The sequence below is a fragment of the Passer montanus genome, unplaced genomic scaffold (assembly GCF_014805655.1).
Source record: "Passer montanus isolate IOZ18808 unplaced genomic scaffold, ASM1480565v1 scaffold17, whole genome shotgun sequence".
In the NCBI taxonomy this organism is placed as follows: Eukaryota; Metazoa; Chordata; class Aves; order Passeriformes; family Passeridae; genus Passer; species Passer montanus.
Window position 1 is genome coordinate 5832500 of NW_024364270.1, and position 20948 is coordinate 5853447.

Consider the following 20948-nt stretch of genomic DNA (forward strand, 5'->3'; position numbering starts at 1 on the left):
GCTATCTCTATTATTTAGGAAATTCAGCATCTCCCAGGAAAATCCTTCTGATCATGTTAAACAGGATAAATATGAAATGAATAGATATTTGTTGGTCTGGGAGGAAACAAATGGTTAGAGCTCAGTAGTGATTGGAGTTAACTTGTCAAACATAAAGCTAATAAACCAAACATTTAATCTATTAGCTCCTTATAAATAAGGAGGAGTATTATGTAGGGAAAGGAACAAAGAGAGCCAGTGTGAGGCATGAAGGAAGCTTTGGAATGCAGTTATGGCATATGAAAACTGCACAGAATGGCTTTACTGACCCATGGTAGAAAATGGTGAAGCAACTTGGTTGCTCTGTTTTCCACATAAAGCAGTATAAAAACTCACAAAATCTACATGATTACTGTAGAAGGGCAAAGCTGATACAGCTCTGTTTTCCCTTCTATCCCACTTATAGTGGAAAAAGTTAAAAAGTCCTGCCTCACCCTACTCGGCTCTGGGTATTTTCAACTAACAAATTATTTTGTTGTTGCAAAGCGTAATGACATTTGGATGTTCTTGAGCTCTCCTACAGCCTTCCAGTGGCTTAGAGATTTGGGTACCTTTTGACTCCTTGTGTGAAAAAATTCAGGTGTTCTGCAACTTGTTGCTTGGCAGAATATTCAAGAGGTTTTTCCAGGGTTATCTATGTTTGCTGAAGACTGAAGTTGGTGCCTAGGGTGTTATCTTCCATGTACTGAGGAAATTAATTTCTTTGTTGTGATACAGTTCCTCGGTAAGTATTGGAAGTCCTGGGTCTTTCCCATTTCATTCTTTGTCATTTCAAAGTAGTATTGATGTCTTCTTAGGCTTGGTTATGAAGGAAATTGTAGAACTACAAAGAATCAGCAAAGCCACAGAATGGCTTTGCTTTAAAGAAGGTAGGCTGACCTAAGCAGGAAGATGAATTAGATGGTCCCAAAAAAAAACCCAAAAAACCCACAACCAAAAACAAGCCACCACATAAGATCCTCTGCTTTTTGTAGTATTTCTACTACTGTAGCTCTCAGAAGTTTATTCCATGCTCTACCAAAAATTTCAGGCCAGGTCAGTCTTCACTCAGTATTGAGGACCGGCTAAAGCCAGCAATCTGTCTGGCTCAATATTAACCCTGGAGCCCACAGAGGTTGAAAACCTTCCTTCAAGGTTCTTGGCCCAGCCAAACCTGACTTTGTTTTGTCTTGCCTCTTTAACTTCAGGTGGTACATGGCCTTTGCCACCCTGCTTCAAGGGGAAATCCCAACATCTAAGGTGGGTTTAGTGGCACTGCCATCTCCAGGGCAGGGCTTGCAGCTGCCTTCATGCAGAAAACTCTGCTGTGTGGTTGAGTAGATCTAACTCATGTTTCTCTGCATAGTATTGCCTCCAAATATACTTTTGATGACTAGTCAATAACTGACAGTTGATAATTTATTTGGCTTCTGGCTCCTATGAAATGAGTTCTCCCAAAGAACAGGGCGATATTATCTGTACTGCATAAAATCAGAAGACTCAGACCAAGTTCTCTTATTGGTGTTTGGAAGACTAGTGTAAGTAAAGTGCTGTATTTAATAAAGAAGCCTATGGTACAGAATATGCCAAATCAATACATTTAGCAGGCTTGCAAAAGAGATGTTTGTGTACTGCTGCAGCATAGCCTTTTGCCTCCTACCAAGGTAATTATCACTATCAATTACAGTATCTTTCAATAGCTATTTTAGTTACTTTTTTAAGACTTCAGAAGGCATCTGGGCATAAAAGCATAGTACCCTGTTACAGAATATCTCTAACTCAGTCTATATGTGCTGTATCCAGGCTGGAATGCGTCATCTTCCTGTGTTATTCTTGTGCCATAAATTCTATAGTGTTTGTTATTTCAGAACGGTACACTGATCTGACTGAAGGTTTTTGAACATCCTGGGTGTCAAAGGCCTCCCTGCTTTTGCACAGAGTGTTATAAATCTCTTTACTGCTACCAGGGAGGCATCTAAATTGGGCTCATCTCACATTTCCCTTGTGTAATTCAGACTCTGTAGCCCATTATCTTAGATATGGGTGATCCTTTGATAATATATATTGTTTTTATGTAAGGCCTCATTACATCATATTTTAAATGCTATACATTTGTATATATTCAGGAACTAAAACAATTACATTTATAGTGTGTTGTTTATTCACATGTTCAGTTTTATGCTCATGCTGGTATAACTGCACCTTGTTATCCAAAGTAAATATTTCTGTTTCAGCCTTTTAATCATATAGAGAATATAATTAATGTCTGACATAAGCGTGGGTATTAACTTAATCCAGTTAGTTATTGTTCGGTGTACTATAGTTTGTAACCAGAAATTCTCAAATAAATAGAGAACATCTATATGCAATAGAGTTGGACCTTGATTTTTGGGGAAGCTGGGTAAATAAAGAAGGAATATATGTGTGAGTGGATAGAGCTTGACAAAGGCATACATGCCTACAAACACAGATAAGTGCTTATACATAAGGTACTGTGATTTCATTTAGGGCTACAAGAAATTCCTTATCTTGATATTTGGAATGATGTAACACAATGGGTGCAACAAGAGAAAAAAAAACACAGCAAAAAGAAATTCATTGTGAAAGGGAAATATGGAACAGTGAAGAATTTAGAATTGTTGCTGAATTTACTTTATTATATTTAAACAATCCAGAAAATACTGTCAATAGTCTTGCAGTCCTGTGGTCCTTCATCTTTGTTTAAACTGCTCCATCTAAGAGCATATTTCAGTTGTGGCTGAGTAATTCCTATGCTGGTGAAAAGATAATACTTTGGGATTTAGTAGGATAAATGTAGTGTTATTAGCAATGGCAACTGAACCACATTAAATGTATTATGAGACATGTTTCTTTGTAATACTACCTTGCACAGAGAGTCAAATGTGATGAGCCATTTACAGATGAATAGTAAGAGGCTCTTGTAGCTTTAAAGGCTTTTTAAAACAAAATAGTGAAGGATATTTAAAGTGGTACTTTTTTTTCCTATTTATAATGTCATGCCTTAGAAGAACAATCTTAAGGTGTTAGGGCCAAAGGAAAACTTCATCTGTCCTGCAGTATAAATCTGGAAATCCAGCAAAGTCCCAGAAGTGCAAAGATTCAGTCCCCATGGCAAATGGTTGAGTAATGCAAAGGTAAATTTTTTAAAAACACTCAGGATTGTCTTGATTCTTTTCTACTGCAGTTAATATTTTTGTAGACATAAGGCCCAGTCCCTGTAGCCTGATCCATTTAAGTGGTGCAGGAAACTTAAATTTGGCAGCTTTCCTGCAAAATACTGCACACTTTAATCCTGCAAGGTCCTTCATGAGTTCTATGTTATTGTATCTGCTTTATTAGTAGAGAAACTCAACAGTGACATAAACATGGTACCAGAGCAAGTCAGAGACTAATCCAGGATTACATCTCTAGAGTTCTTGACTTCTAACCCTGTATTAGCTCCACTAATTCCATTCACCTCCACAATAACACCATGGTGTTCACTGGAGGGTAAGGTGGCAAGAAGAAAATAAATACTTAGTTAAAGTAGTCCTCAGCTCAACTAATGTAAGATGATTTCAGCTACCTACTTTATTGTGTTTTTCCTGGTCCAGGAATAGGTGGACTTTACTATTTCCCTTAAAATATTTTAGAGCAAAATAAGGGGTTTTTGGTATCCAGCCACTGCTTTCATTCCCTCTTCTGTCTTGTTATGCTTGTTTACAGTGCTGGTCATGTACCAAATACTGGCGAGTCTTCAACCTTTCAGATACTTCCCACTCTCTTCAGCTGGTTTGTTTTTTTTTAACAGTGTCAGTTGTCTGCCTGCCACATTTCTCCAAAATCTACGTCTTAAGACTCCTCTTTGCTTTTCATAACATGCTCAGTGATCTCTTACGATGATTTATGATTCATATTTGTAAAGCTAAAAATGAAATCAGATGTATTTTTCAACAAGCTAAGATAAGGGTATCATCTCTAATGGGCATGGAAGATGGCAGCTGAAACACCAAAAATCACATGGGTCTGTTTCTGTTGTTATATCTCATTGCAAACTCATATTTTTGAGAGAGCACTGGACAAATTGCAAAACAAGCAGATCTGGATTTTTTTGTCAAGCAAGAATTGCTTTGCAGTTAGGGTAATTTAATCTCTCAGCTTCTTTTTTCACTTATTCTTATGAGTGTGGCAAGATTCAGAATAAAAGTACTTCAAGACAGTTTCTTATGTATGCTCAAAGGAACTATTTAGGTGCAAAGAATGGCAACTATCAGCTCTGTTAGATGCCCATTTTAGTTTGAGGAGAAGGTGGAGAAGAAGAAGAGAAAGTGTATCAGGAATGAACAAATGAAACCAGGGCCAAAGGAGGAGATACTTGATTTCTTTGTTATTTTCTCCTTTCTCCTATTCTTCCTGTTTTCTAATCTCCTGAATTTTCTGGTATATGAATAGAGAGCTTTCAGAAAGAAAATACTTGACAGAGACGTTGCATTTATTGATGTACCTGAATGAATCCATAATGTTCCTGTTTTAAGCTGTCGGGTTGTTCTGTTCATAAAGCAGCATTTCACATTGCATCCTGAAATCTCAATGTATCATAGAACTTTGCTGAAGACTGACACTGCTGTGGATTGTGTTACTGTATTTTAAGAGAATCGGTTTTGCTTAAGATCCCTTGCTTTGGTTCTTGAGACAGGACTGAAACTTTAAAGGCAAAATGCTGATGTTTGTCAAAAGGAAAATATATTGATAGTCAGCTTTGCCTGAGTATGCTGAATTTGCATATTTTATGTCAGTGCACAGCATAGATTAGAAAATTGTCTGAATACTTCATATGTGATAGTGGAAATTGATTAAAACAATTGATTCTACCCGGTGCAATGAAGTACTTATGGTCATTACAATAGTGCCAAAAAGCACCTGTCAGCTTCAGAAAGGGCATCTGCTGATTTGTTGACAGGCAATTTCAAGTTCCTTTTTTACAGAAACTCATATTAAGGGTTTCCTTGAACGAGATGATCTTTAACAGATAGTTCCTTTTTGCCAGATGCTGAAATGAAGTTTTAGATACATCATGTGGTGTTTTCTTGATTATTTTAAAATCTGTGCTGTGAGATGCTGTAACAGTCATTCTGTGTAACAGTGTCTATTGTGCTGTCCCTTCCTATTCGTGAATACAGTTATGTTCTTATCTGGCTGTTTATCAAAGCTGCACTTACATTCCCCTTCCTGCCCACAATGCATTTCCTTACATCTGCTTTGTTTGAAAAGTAACAATATTGCAAGCAATATTGTGGCACCTGCTAGATTCTGCGTTTGGATTATTCAGCAGAGATCTTCAGCTTGTCAGTGTTAACTAGCTTTCCCCTTTTGGGATGAGAGGCTAGTGTGGCTATAGAATTGAGGGTGGAACTGCAGGAACTGGACAAAGGGACTGGAAGTCTCATAACCTAACTGCGGTGTTGCTTCCCTGAATTAGTCCAAGGTAAGTTTGTCTTCTCTAGGCCCCTCCTTAGAACTCCTATACAGCCTCTTTTAAGACTGTATTCAGTATTAGGTGTTCAGTGGCCTGGCTTCCTTTGTCAGAAAAATAGATGAGGCACATTTTGGATAATGATGTTTTGTGTTGAGGTAGAGTATGTCCCTGCCTCAAGATGATTCAGACATTTGTTATGTTTTCTAACTTTCTGCTTCTGCTTCTTCTGTGCCATGGGTAGTACAGAGTGCTTTTGTTTCATAGACTTAGCTAATGTGTTTGCAAATTGCAATGAAAGAATCTCAGAAAATTACACTATACATCAGTTGAGACAGAACAAATGGTTGTTTCCTTCAGACTGCTCCAGTGTGCTGTTTGAGTGCAAATCAGTAGTTTTTATGAAGTGGCTGAAGTTTGGCCCAAATAAGCTGTATTTCAGAGAATCTAATAATCAAAAATTGAGCAGGTTTTGTCAAGATGGGTAGGAAGATTAAATTAAAGGGTGGTTGATGTTAACATTTGGCTCTACAAAAAGGGAGAAATATTGCTATGTGGAATACTTAGCTTCATTAGCAAAAGTAGCCCAATTAAAATATTTGCCCATATGTTTTTTTAAAGGATTTCAAATAGCCCTTTTTTTGAATTTTCCTTGATTTAGAGATGCTAACATTAAATGTGACACGAGATGGTAATTACAAGGTAATTATTTGATTTTCACTAAACAGACATTTCCATTTGATTCCTTCTGGCAATGTCTAGCTGAGGAAGTTGATTTTATAGGCAAATACAATATCATGATGTCTTTTCTTTACTCAAATACGTAAGGAACAATAATGATAACTACCTCTTTTAATGTTCCTAGCCATCTGCACATCAACACTGCACTGTCTGATGTGCTGCTTTTTGATTAGGCGATCAGATTTGCTGAATGTGGACTTGATGCTTCCTTTTACTGTTATGAAAACTTGCAAAACCACCACTTGTCTTTTATCCTCGTTTTTTTTAAATAATATCTTTGCATGTAATCTGCAAGGATTGGCAGTTAAGCGCTTCTGTTGCAGCCCAGAGTGACACTTGTGATTAAAAGGTCTGCCTTAATTCCCCAGTCTCTAGGTTTCTGCTTGTAGTTTCAAGATGAAAAAAGACATGATACTTCAGTTCATCTTTAGTATTGCAAAATCAGGCATGTGCACATAATATGTAAAGAAAAGCTTTAAGATATGGAAACTGTATCTCTAGAGGATGTTCTGTAATAATGAATTTAGACCCAAATACCAGCAGCTATAGGCTAGTTAAAACTTTCACTGTGCTTCTATAAATGTGGAGATGAACTTTACTGTAGGTACCAGCCCAACCCTGTTAGCTGACCAGGGAAGGAAGCCAAGGTGGCCAGGTGGGATGTTACTCTGTGCCACTAACTATGGAAAGTAGCATGGCTTAGATACACTGCACTGGGACACCTGCGCTCAGTTAAGAGCTCCAGTGACCAAATTCCCTCGCTTGCACAGGCAGCCAGGCTGGCAACCATTTATCTCAGGGATATGAGACATTCCTACTGAAATGTGCAGTTGCTGCTGAGTTGACTTTGCAGCTTCGAGAATCAAGGTAGCACTTGTAGCTGCGACTGCTTGCATGCCCATCTCATACTTTCCACAGGCTGTTGTTACATGTCACTCAGTGTTCACTCTTGTCACTTAGGTTACACGTTTTTTCAGCAAGTTGTAACCTGACAAGAAACTCCAGTTTGTGTTGCTCTTGGCATTCACCTATTTTATACACATGCAATACATTTATCTGCTATTGTTTCATTGGGTTTAGTTTATTTGTTGGCCTCTGTGTCTAGGCAGAAGTTAAAATGCTGAAGAACCAGAAAGCTCTACTGACTGGTCAGCCTATTACTTGTGTTTGAGGACCAGTAATACTGGTCAGGGCATCTCTTAGTGGTGCTATGTACAGCTCCTTCCAGGAGACAGCCCTATATGCCACAATGACAGTCACTGAGAAAGTCATGTTCTGGACAGCACTAAATAGGATAGACACAATTTTTAATGATTGTTCAGGTTTGGGGTTTTCTTTACTGACTATAAGGAGGTCTAATATTCTTGCATGCTGAGGAAGACAGAGAACATGATATAAGATGAGTTTCTTTTTTCAAACAGGCTTTGTGATATTTATAAAACAGTCTCATAATGGTAATCCATTCTTGTAATAAATATTTCAAAGACAAATACCACAGTTATTTTTTTTACATAAAAAATTTGGAAGCTGAAAACTTTTTATTTTTAACTAATTGCTCATAATTTTGTCCTAATCATCTATCCATAAGGTTGTAAAGTATTTCCACCAATGTTGGTATAAATGTTTTCTTGCTCTTATGGTGTTACAATGAAGTTATTTTAATGCTAAACATAGTAGAGGGATTAGAAACATTTTTTGATGATGAAGTATTATGTGTTGTAACTGAAAATAAACATTTAAAATCTTCATGTATGCTTACTTTATTTAATGATCCTATTATTAATGAAGTCTAGTGCCAGTGCAAGGGATCAGTGCTGTCCACTTTCATTATTAATTTTGAGTGTTTCATTCTTTGGTCATGTTGATCACAGAAAGGTACAAAATACCATGTTTCTTGTAAACAGAAAAGTAAAAAAATCTTCATTCAAGTTGGTGTGTTTTCCTTCTCTTACTGTTTTCATACTTTAGTAGTTCAAAATGTAGCTCAATGAAAAGGAGAAAAGCCAACTGTGATCGTGAGAGTAGTGAAATTGCACATGAAGTTTAATAATAGTAGTCTTGGGATATGAAGCACCCAGATAGTTATAAAAAGGTGAAACGGAGCAGAGAGCAGTTGCTGTGTGGAGCAAAAGGGCTTGTTGCATGATGGATGCAGAACAAGCAACATTAAAATTAATGTGAGAAATCAAGGGTACCAGCTTTGGAAAGTGATGTGGCTGTATTTATGGGATTTGTTTTGCTGCTTACCAGAAATCTGAGCAGCATGTAGTCCATTACTTCTTGGATTAGTACAGGAGGGGGGTAGGAAGTAACCTGATTTTGTCTGTATTTAGACTTGGTAGACTTTCACATTTTTTCTAATAATTTCCATTAGAAGAAAACAGTGGCATGAATAAAATTTGCTGTATGGTATAGAAAATGTGGGCTGACATTATAGCAGTGGTGAATTATCATCTCTATACATTTTGTGTACATATCCAGATGAACTACAAAATAAGTCTGCTTAGAATTTTCTCTTCATCTAAAAAGTTACCTTTGAAGGGCCAAGAAATACTGAAGTTGTTGCAGCAGTAGGTCTCTCTAGAGTAATTTAGAAAGGGTATTGGAACAACTCACCCATAGATTATGTAGCTTAATTTGCTGAGGTGTTGACACTCACTGTCAGATTTTAGGGGTGAATTGCTTACCCATATTAGTACATTTTCATAAAGGAGAATTGGCAGATAAATAAATAAATAAAGCATCTCACACCAGAACAAAAAGATCAGCTGTGTTATGTAACGTATAATCACTCCCTGCAGTGGATATTGCAGCAGGTTCTTTCGTCCTGTGATAAAAGCAATTAGTTTTGAATCTCCAAACACTGGAATGCACCTGAGTGTGTATCTATTAATGTAAAGATACGTTATCTTTCTAGGAAGGATTTAGGAGACTGATTAAAAATCTCCATTGTGCTTCTAAATAAATCTTAGTCTACAGCTGTAACAAGCAACCTAAATATGACATCTGAAACCAATTTTGCTAGGAACTCTTTTCTTATAATTTCATGTAATCCAAGATGCCTAGTCTAAATAGTGTTATAAAGCAATATATGGAGAACTGTGTTTCTTTTTTTCTAAAATGTCTCAGAAAAATAATTGTAGCTTTATATCTTATTGTCAAGAAAACCCTGAAAATATTTGGAATTAAATTTGATGGAATGCCATGTTACAAGTGCTGGTTGTTTCAGCTGAAGTCTTGAAAACTTACACTTAGGAAAATTAAGCTTCACTCTGATGAAGTTTTTATAGCTTTTTATTGTTAATAAATGTTAGTATTCTCACATGTTCATATTTGCAATTGGAAAAAAAGAAGTTTCATATGAAGTTTGTCTAAGAAAGTGGCTGAGACGTACCCAGCAATCACAGAGCAGGAATGGCAAGCTGCATGCCGGGAAGTTCCATTCCAGAGCAGCTCCACAGAAATATTCCTTTCAGAGCAGCTCCACATGGCAGATACAGTGTAGTGGTTGAAGTGTCCCTACATAAGTGTGAACATGTCCAGCTTAACTACTTTAACGGTCTGTTATATGCAAAGATTTCCTGGAAGTCTGTGCCACATTTGCTATTCATCCGTATTGCTGGCACTTGTCCCATCCAATTTCTAAAGCAGGACTACAATATCTTCACAGTGAAATGAGTGTTGGTAGAAGAAGAGATATATATTGTCCTGGATAGCTACTGGAGGGAGGAAATGCTATTGTTGCCCCAAATTCTGATACACTTTTGTCCACATAAGATTCTTAAAACATCTCGAGATGATTCAGACACCCATTTATGTCTGTATTGTCGCTGACCCTGTCATCACCATTAACAGGTTTTCTTTCTTGAAAAGAAACTCTTTTAGTGCCTACTGATTCATATGATTATTTATTGATCATGAACTTACAATGCTGACCTAGGTGTGGTTGATGGAAGTATCAGAGTGGATGGCTCTTCTAACATCAAGCCAAGTGTAAGGATAAAGCATAAGCTGGGAAAGGCTTTTGGTGGGCAGTAAGAGATCTGAATCCACCAGGACTGAGAACCAAAGAGGATAACAAGGCATATTCCAGGCAGCAGTGGTAGGAGAAAATGTGAGAAGCATCACGTGACTGGGAGAGCGATTCAGGGGTGTTTGAGGAGCAGCTGGCACTTACTGAGGGTTAGGGGCTGCTCTTGCCTGTGTGTGAGTTGTGTGTAGCAGAAACACAGCATGTCTGATGAAGGTGTATGGAAATAACAAAAAAAAAAGCTAGTCAGAAGTTGAAACACCTGGTTCTGCTGAGAACTGAAATTCTGAGGAAGTTACAGGGGAGGGTCTTTCAATTTTGGGTGGCAGGTAGCTCGAAACAAGTGAACAGAGGCTGAAAAAGTAGCTTCATTGCTAGTATTGTAAAAGGGACTTCCAGAGAAGTTCTGCAATGAGCTGAATCCTGTGCTAAATGGAGAAATCTGTAGAGCTGAATAAAGGCTTGCAATTTAGTTAATATGTGTAAACTTAAATGGCTGTTCAAACGACAGCTTTCCTATGTAGGTCCTCTGTCTTTATGTACTGTGTTAAGTAAATGCTCATCTGTATGAATGAGGATGGGAGAATTTCTCCTGCCCCACCAGGAAGTGTGTGGTACAACCACTATCTTCTTTTCATTCTGTTGCTCTAAATTTCTCCCTCGTCTTAGGAAATGACTCTGTGCCATGGTTTTATCTCTTTCATTTTCTTTTTCAATAATTGTTTCCTTTCTATCAGCAAAAGCATCCCTCCATATTTACCCATCTCCACAAATTTACCCCTGTTCTGGTTTTTCCTTCTAGTTTTGGGTGGACATTGGGTCTGGTAAGAAACTCTTAGAGTCAGAAGTTTGCCATTTCTTGTCTATGTACTGTGACACCTAACAGCAGGCACACGCCTGAGAATTGTTTGGGTTTTTTAGAGCCACAGTTTCTTTAAAAACAAGCTGGACAGTCCAAAATATGAGAACTGATTTTTGTCTGACCCTCACTGTATTAATCACATTCTGTATAAAGTCTGAGAGGCTTTCCAATAGTGCTTGGCTTTCCTACCAGTATTTGGTCCCTTATCAGACTGTTCATGAAATTTGCAATAAAAATGCCAAGTACTTCCTCTCTTCTGATTTGCTCATTTGCTGGAGAAGTTTTTATTCTTGGTGTTGATTTGCAGAATATCAAAGGCTGCAGAGCCTCCTTACATTCATTGTTCTGCAGCTCAGTTGTTTATGCACAGTCACCTCTACCATGACATGTGCACCTCTTTATCAAATAATATGTCTTTCTGTTTTTTACTCTTTAGTACTGTTCTCCATCATTGCCTGTAGGCAGGGAGGAAGGGTGGTGATGTGAGTGGAAAAAGTGCTGTCACCTAATATATAGTAACTTAGAGCAGTGCTATTTTTGGGGGGAGGAGGGGTGTGTGTGGAGGTATATTTAAAATTAGTTCCTGTTTTGTTATATTACAGGCCTGAATTTAGTCAGTAATGACCTCAATAGTGCCTGTTTTAATGTAATCCCTGCTTGCTGACTGCTGTTCCAAGAATAAAAATTTAAGCCAAAAGATTTAATGAAATCCTTTGGGATTAGTGCTCAGTGGGCTGGGGAAATTGCATATCAACCATTTCTCTGTATTCTAGCCATACGGCTTGGTATTTGAATAGGAGGGTGTCCAAGAGAGACAACTCTTGGGTTCATCAATAATTTACATTTTTGTTAGTTACAAACCTGGTATTTGGGATTCTGTTGCCATAGCAATCCATCTGGGCCTGAACGGATAGTGTTTTAAGTGGTGGTTGTATAGAGATTCACAGTGTGTGCTTTAAATCCCTTCTGAAGTAATCCTCAGATCTGTTCTGTGACTTATTTGAGGTTTTGACAAAATCAATGTTACTCACAGTGAAAGTTGATGCTGAGCAAATTAAGCCCATAAAATAGTGGAATATACATATGATTAAGGACTGTAAAGTTCATAAAGTATGACAATTTCTGTTTCAATATGTGAAACGATTAATAAATGCCCACAACTGCATTTTTTTCAAAATACATTTAATTTGTTGCACATTATGCAACTGGAAATTATCCAGACTCTGTACTGGTTATTAGCCAATTTAAACTTCATAATCGAATACTAGCCTCATTTTTCCAGACATCAGTTCTATGTTTTACAGGATGTCAGTCTATTCATAATGGACCTCCTCCACTTTCAATTAATCTGATTTTCTCTCATAAATAATTTTAAAGCAGAGAATAAAATTTGAAATATCCATTTTCACTTCTAAGACTATTGGGTTTGTGTTTTGAGGATGTGCTGCTAAATTCAGCAGGCTAAACAACGGCTGCTTTTTGTTTGATGTTTAGTTTATATTTTTTCATTTTGCCACACAAAATTTCAAGATAGTTTATTCCAAACCTCCCGGATATGCCACATAAGTGGATCTCCTCAGGTCTGAACGACAGTCAATAAAGTAAATAAACCTGGGCTAAGTTTCAGCTCTGTCAAAACCAAAACCCTCCTGAAACTGATTTCTAGAGCATTTATTCCTTCATGACAAACATGTTGTCCAGTTGTGCTCTGGAACTGTCACTGAGCCATAATGATGACATATTAGCAGCTCTTTATTACTCCAGAGTACAGAGATTCAGTTTGCAAAATTATTCCTCAGTGTTTGAAAGAAGAGAGGGAAGAGTAATACTCAAATAACAGCCATATGCTCTACTAACGATTGTTTAGCCCATAATCCTAAACAGATAAAAATTGTTTCTTCATGGAGTTTGTAAAAGATCACATAGTTGCTCCTGGTTTTAAAAATAGTAATGGAATAAAGAAACTGCAGATGGCCTAAGATACCTTGAGAAATCTTTTAATTACCATGCAACTTCCCTTTCATCTTTTGTATCACAGTTCACAATGAAAAGTGAAGCATCTAATAAAAGGGGCTTATTTTTGCCATGATTCTGTGATGCTAAAAATGTTCTTTGTCACCTGTAATAAATGTAAATCCACTTGGTTTCTGTATGAGTTAAACAAAGGCTTCCTGAGCAAAATTGCAGACTTCCTTCCTTGCAGTGGAGTAGGGTTTCATTTCATGAGCATCTATGCATGTATAATCTTAAATACAGTGTTTTTGACTGAACTGGTTTTATTTTGGAGCGCCAGTCCTGCCCAAGTTTAATGTGACTGTTTCCATAATTGGTTACCATAAAGGTGACTGGGATCAGAGAGTTTAGAATTAATGAAAAAAGGCTTTGTTGTTCTTACTTTTGCTATCTATATGCTAACCAATTCAAAGTTGCAGATCATTTAAATGACTATGTACCCTAAAATTAAATGCCTTAAAGTATCTTCTGTAGATAACATTTGTTAAATATAGATTACACTTCAAAGGGATATTGCAAAATGTAGTCATGCATATCAAAATGTGTTTCTGTTGATATTTCCAATGGTTTCATTAGGAAACGTCTTCTCTTGCAAATATTGAAATGAAAACGGAGCCTTGGAAGATACTAGCACTATGACAGATGCTATTTGTAGCTCTGAAAATATAGTTGTCACTGCAGGGGATCTCCTGCATTGAAGACCCACAGGAGTCCATAACCAAGGGTGAATGAATTAATTTTCCAACACATCTAATAAAAAAATTGCCTGTGTTTAATAGTAAGTGATAGAAACACAGCTGAATTTATTTTATAATGTGTTCATCCTCCTCTAGAAATGCAAATATTTCCAGTTTATTTATCTCCTTATATTTTAGCTCTGCAAATCTTTGCAAAGAGTGATGGTATTTAGTTTCCTGGACCAGTGTTGAATTTTATTGATTGGTTTTTGCTTATTCCAGATGTCCATTACGTTTTTCGTATCTTTTGGAAACTCAGACTGTGAGCTTCAAAGGAGCAGGCGGGCTGTCTCTGTTTGTGCTTAGTGCAGCACCGCACTTGCTCATAATTTCACTTAAATTTGCTTCTCTACTGCATAACCTGTATTTTAATTCAGTTATTTACAATTAATAGTATACTAAACATTTGTCTTTCCTTTCCATTTTGTCGTTGCTGCTGAAGGAAGCAGTGAACCTCCTGAAAGGCTCAGTAATAATATGACACAGCTTGACGCAGACAGCTTAGAGAAACAGGGAAAGATTGAGACAGTGCACCACAGAGCAGGTGTGACTCTGGGTGTTAATTTCTCTAAGGCACTTGCAGCTACCTCTGCTCAAATGCAATACAAATGCAATATACACAGGGCCCTGAACCAAAACCCTGGCTCTGAACCCCAGGAGAAGGTGGAGATTAGAGGTCCTTTTATTGAACCCTCTTTCTGAGTGTTTCTGAATTTCAAATCCCTCCATTTGGAAGGACTTGACTTGACAGCAAGAGGCAAAGTTTTGGTTGAACCCGTTCAGAGATATTTTAGTACAGTAGTTCAGATTAGGTCTGTCATGGTTTCTACCAGAACATTTTATACAGCTAATACAGAGCACCAAGCGAGGTAAGGCCTGCTAAGGCTATTGACATGATATTTGATGTGAGTTAAAAATTGTGGGAATGAAATTATCTGTGTTTTACACCAGCATCTGAATTATTCTAAACCCTTTAGAATAAGATTTCAAATAATTGTCCAGCTAACCTTGCATCATTTTAAGTGTTCAGCTCCTCATTGATGTCTAGGACATAACAAAATGGGCTGTTAGATATAAGAGCTGATCCCTATGGTTCGAAAAAGTTTAAAACTTAATAACATCAAAATACTAGATGCTTCTGACTAATGTATTATATAGCCCTCAGCTACAAACAGTTCTTAATTGTTGCTTAACAGGTTTCTTCCATAGACTCATATGCAAATGAGTGATTTCTGGTGTGACATAAATATTGACGGAATGATACAGAAAGAAATATTAATTTCTTGCTAAAATAGAAGGGGAAATTCGATTTTATAATTAGTTATAGTTTGAGTCCTGTATGATTAGAGTCATGAAAGATGGGTTGCTGATTAGAGTGAGATGGTGGATGGAATCATGATTTGCCTTTTTTAAAGGCCGGTGTTGGTGTGCTGTTGTGTGACAGTTTCAGATAACAATATTTTCATTTTTTAGTTGATGTAAAATTAAAAATGCATTTGTCTATCTTGGTAACTATGTATTTGGATCATTTTTTTAACTGCATCCAAATTGATCATCTTCACAATTAATGCCTTCACAGCTTGATTGTGCTTGGCCTTTCACAGCAATGTTGCCCTTCTTGTAACCCTTATTGCCCAGCAGTTCCAATTTTCTCCCTTCTCTCAAGAAGCCTTTGTTAATGAAAATTGTTAATAGTAAAATCTGCAAAGGCAGTATGCTGTGTTCCTTCAAATCCTGCCTTAAAACTCACCTCTGCTGTGATGTTTGTAACCTGGCCAAGAAAGGCTAAAGCAGCTGGTGTGCTGTGTTCAGTTCTTACTGTACAAATTTCCTGTATGAAACAGCAGGAGTGAGGCATCAAACACCCCTCTGCAGCATGTTCCACTCTCCTCCAAAAGTGGTGAGGGAGGCTGTGGCTGTCATTGCAGGCATATGTTCTTTCTTCCTTGGCTCCTCAGTCTAATGGGGTAATTCAGCCAAGATCTAATATACCATGAGAATTTGATTTTGACAAGAGGATTGACAGCCTCAGAAATGTGAAAGCCTGTCACCTTCCTGGAACTGGGGAGGCCTGCAGGTGCCCAGATAAAATTAGGATGCCCAGCATTTAGTCTGAGGTTTCAAGAGAGATTTGTTCCCTGAACCTGTAGATTTTTCATCTCTGCTGCTATTGTAGTATCTAAGACTGAAAAACTGGTTTTTAAGGAAAAGGGATGATGTGGATTTTCTCTGCTGGGTGCTTTCACAAAAGCCCAGGGTTTTAAATATTGGAGTAAGCCAAAACTAAGTCAGAAAATGTCAAACTTCTGTATCACAAATGAAAGTAGAGAGTTAATTTTAAATGGATGATAAACACATGTATTTGTTTTTCTTACAGAAGCGTGGAGTCCTGAATATACAAAGAGAAGAGAGTTAAGCAGACATTCTCTATTGTGAACAGTAAGTAGCCAACTACATACTCCAAAGCTAAACATGGCTTACACTTCCTTTTAATTTTTTTTTTTATTCTTTCATATTTTCAGTTCTTCCAACAAGTGCAAGATATTAGTGCAGTGAACATCTCTGCCTTGTATCCAAGGCCTTAGTTTCATTTCACAGGGGTAGACTTTTATAAATTCTGTAATCATCTCAGGTAAGAGGCCCAGGTAATCCACACAAAGTGCCTTCATTGCTGCCCATACTGAAAATATTATGGTTTTTTTCTCAGTAAAGTTACATTGCAATAGAAATTGACAGTAGCAAGCTAAAAACACTATTATGCCAACATTTGCTCACACATGAAATTTTGCAGAAAAGGGATTCACCACTGTAGTTAGATCCTGCTGGGTTGGTGTAGGAGCAAAAAGCTTTTATGGGTTTGTGTTAATCACGTAACCAGTGTCTAATTGTTCTGAACAGCCCTGGTCATAGCTGTGCTGTTCACTGCACAGTCTAACGAATCGCAGTGCGTGGCTGCACTGACCTTTGACAACTGCAGCATTTTCAAACACCAAGAAATTAAGATCACTTACTGAGACAAGAAAATGAGCCATGTTTGTGTTGTGGGTGCTATTATTGACATTGTCCCTAGAAAAAATGTCTTGGGCTGCTGGTGAAGTACCAGTCATGACAAAGTAGAGCACAGACAGTGCTTTCACTGCCAGTCCAAAGTAGCGTGCCCCGGGCGCTGTGGCTGATTATGCGGGTGTACCACATTACTGGGTGTTATGAGAACCAGAGCAGGTGGACTTATGGTAAAACATTTCTGTTAACAGTTCCTCTGTGCTAGGTGCCAATAGAACCTGCCTTTTTTGTGGTAGATAATTGTGGACGGTAAGTAATGTGCAGAGAATATGTGTCCTTTAGCATCATTCTGCTTTTAGAATATACATTTGGCGGTACAAGTTAGGGAATTTTAATGCTGTGTATTAAATCCCTATTCATTTAACCAAACTGGTGTATGGAACAGACTAGTTTTGAATATAAATAAATATTGAATATTTCTTGAGAAATAATAAGAATAATATTCTTTATTGGAAAAAAATGTGTGTAAATCTCAATAGCAAAAAAATACCTATTTTATCCCTGGGCTGACCAGTTTGATGATGGGCTTTAACATGAAAGGAAATGTGTGACATTTCACAAATCTAAGAACAGCACAATGCTTGTTTGTGAACCTATATGTTTATTTGTACACTGTACTAAACTGTGTTACCAGTGGGTATCTTCTAGATATATAGCAAATGATACATATATACCAGAGAATTCTAGAAAACTTCTCAAAACTCCTATTTATCTATTCATTTGATTTTTTTTATTTCTTCTTCTTTTAATCATATTTTCCTTTCATTTTCTCTTCTTTCCCCTGTGGTTCCTGTGGTTTATATTCCCTACATGCTATCACACCTCTTTTTACCCTTTATCTTTCCATTTTTTGCTGCATAGTCAGTCTGCTCGAGCTTCACATTTTCTGCTCACATCTCCCACATAGGGCCATCTCCTCTTACTCTTGGCAGAGCTGCATTGCAGAATGTTTCTGATCTTGGGCAAATTTTGAGCTTGCTATTTCTAGTATCAAATAGGTTCTCTGCAGACCAAGAGCCTTATTGCTGCTTTTGGGTCATAATGCACAGAATAATGCCATATGCCTATGTCTAAGGAATTCACAAAGGGTTACAATGTAGTGTAATATGGGTCAGGTCTTGCAATTTTATTTGACATGTGGAAAGACACAGTGCAACTTTGGAAGTTGCTATTTAATGCTTGGGATACCTTTCACCTAATCAATTATGCTTTATGCCTCTGGATCTGAAGTTTTGGCGGCAGGTAACTGGTAGTTGCATGAATAAGTGCTAGCAATTCCAAGCAATTTGTATAATTCAATTGATCTGTATATATAAAAAAATCTACAAATTGTTACAGACCTACTTGTAGAAAATAAATTTCATTACTGCAAACTTTGGAAGATCTTTTCCCCAATTGTGTTTCCGTGTCAAGTAGCCAGAACTCACAGGCAGCTCTTTCAAAATAATGCAGATTTATTTGTGTATAGTGAGAAAAAATTAGTCAACTATTATTGGTACTCTTTCACATACAAATTCTCTCTCTTCTGCTGGCAGAATAGGTTGACAGGACCTTTTCGTATTATCCATGGTTAATTTTATCAATCATGGTATTATGATTATAAACTACAAATTATCTAACATATAATGAATATATAATTACAAAAATGAAACTCTGCAGTGGTTATTTAACATTTGTGATGTGAAATTTATTTAACACTCTCTTTGGAATATACATGGAAAATTAGAATAATAAAACAGAAATAAAATTACTCTTACCTCTCATCCATCATCAGTGAGAAGGAATGTTACCAGCTTGATCAGGCTGTACATTCTCCCATAGAGGGAACTTCATGTATGGTACCTTTGGGCCTTCTAACAACACCCCTGAGGACTTCATACATGAAGTAACCAGTCATTCTTCTGACACTGGGTTTGACAAATTGTTATTGTGGAGGTGTTTCAGAATACCTTTTTTCCTTCAACTTGAATTAAAGTCTAAAATTTAAAATATCTGTGCTTAGAGGCAAAAAAAGATTGGATTCCCCACATATAGAGAAAATATAATTAAAGTCAATATTGTTCTTATTTTTAAAAGGATAAAAGTCATAATGTATAGTATATTTTGTGTGTTTTACATGTTCCCAGCTTTATTTTAAGTGCAAGGGCCTTTGTTATTTGTCTTTGATATTGCAAAAGATTGCAGATACCCTTCGAGAAACAGGGAAAATTTCCTGCAACATGTGTTCAAAAAAAGGTGTCCATTTTCCTCACATGGTCAGCAGCAATCAGATTTCATCTGCCACAACTTTGGTTTATCAAAGAAGTGGCAAATAATTGATAGCTGGTTGATAACAAGTTTTTTGTTACTCGTGTTTGATAAAGGCAGCTTCAGGTAATGTGACATAAATTAGGAGATTGCACAAGCACAGTGCTAGTTCAGGAGAGGGATGGCCGGAATACAGACCCTGCTGTGAGCAGATGAGAGGAGGCTTGGCCTGCTGAAAATTATTGTATGGGCAGTTTGACTCCATTATGTGTAGAAGAACTAAATTAATGTTAGACTTACCATTAGCTCATGAGTGTGCAACATTACCCTTGTTTGCCCTAATATCTATTTCAAAAGCTACTGTGTTTTATATTTTACCATTTACAATATTATATATAAAGGTATGCAATGTACCAGAGATGAAGTAGCTAAATGAAGGGTTTTTTGGCTTTGGAAGGGTCCATTTTGTAAAAGTTGAATTTACAAGTATTCAAAAAGAAATGACCCTGTGGTTCCTGAATATTCTGTAGTAATCACAATACCCTTCCCTTACGTTATTATTTCAGTCTTTCATGCAATATAGTAATCTAGAAGCAGCATGGAAGTGCCCTCATTCCTTGTTCTTTGCCATTTTGTCACAGGTTTTGTCATTGCAAATTAAAATTCATGTGCTTATACTGCAGGCTTAGATAAAATTGTTCATTGGAGTGTTTCCACTATTAGATCACTACCTTAAGTCTTTAATGAGGTCTTCCCCTAAATTAGTTTCACTCTTTTTTTTTCCCTCACATACTGAAAGTATGAACTTCTGGTAAATTATATATTAGCATTTGCATAATTTAAAGATTGTTTATATTGCTTCTCTTTTGGTTATCATTTCAAGACTATTCAGAAAAGTCTATTCTCTAGGTCTTATATACTTAAAAATTCTGTGCCGCAAAATTTTATTTTTCTTTTCTTTTTATCATTCCTGTATTCCAGACACCGCTTTGTGTTTTTTAATGTGACATCTCTGACATGGATTTAGATTCTGTACTACTTTGAGGTATGCTAGTTATGCAGCCTAATTTTTCAAAAAGCCTCTGTAGTTATAGCTCCCTGGGGCTTCAGTTTAGTTGTCATCTATCATTTTAACACTGTGATTGATTAGTCTCTACTATTTAATTTATCTGCTGCAGCTTCTAAGCTTTTTCTTTAATTGGTAAACACATACCTTTCTAGACACATTTTCAAATGATGTGTTTTCCAGGTGCCCCAGAAGTCATGTAATCATCTTTTTCTCAGCTAGAAATTTAACCATTTGAGCCATTTAATGGCTTCAATAAATATTGCCTGATATTTGTCTATTACTTGGAAATTCTGAACTGGAAATCTGTGTTATATTTTCCATTTGTCAATGTTATTGTATATATATTTATTCTGAAATACTAGTGTATTTACCAGCTGCTTTTTCATCCACTAAAAAACATTAAAGGAAGTCAGCATCTCTTAAATGTAGGAGCCAAATGCCTGGGTTGCTGCTGTGGCAGTAGATTTTAACCACCTTTGCACATTAGGTTTCAAAAGAAAAATATTAATTAGTGTAATTTGCTTGTTGGAATTTCATAAGCCAGCTTCAGTCAGTAGGGTTAACATCCTTATTCTCCTCTCTTGTATACTCTGTTCCTGTACTTTGCTATTTTTAAACATCACATTGAATATCAACTTGGCTGTGATTTTAAATCAGACTTTCAGAGAAATGTCATTTCCATTTAAAAAAGAGTT

The 20948-nt window shown here is 36.9% G+C and overlaps 1 protein-coding gene across 2 annotated transcripts in view; it reads left to right on the top strand.

Moving 5' to 3' along the window:
- Positions 1 to 20948, top strand: part of SYT1 (synaptotagmin 1) — a 252325-nt gene that overhangs the window by 22742 nt on the left and 208635 nt on the right. For both annotated transcript variants that reach the window (XM_039704184.1, XM_039704186.1), the window contains exon 2: positions 16252 to 16313. The gene's annotated coding sequence lies outside the window, so the exon portion shown is untranslated. The remainder of the gene's footprint in view (positions 1 to 16251; positions 16314 to 20948) is intronic.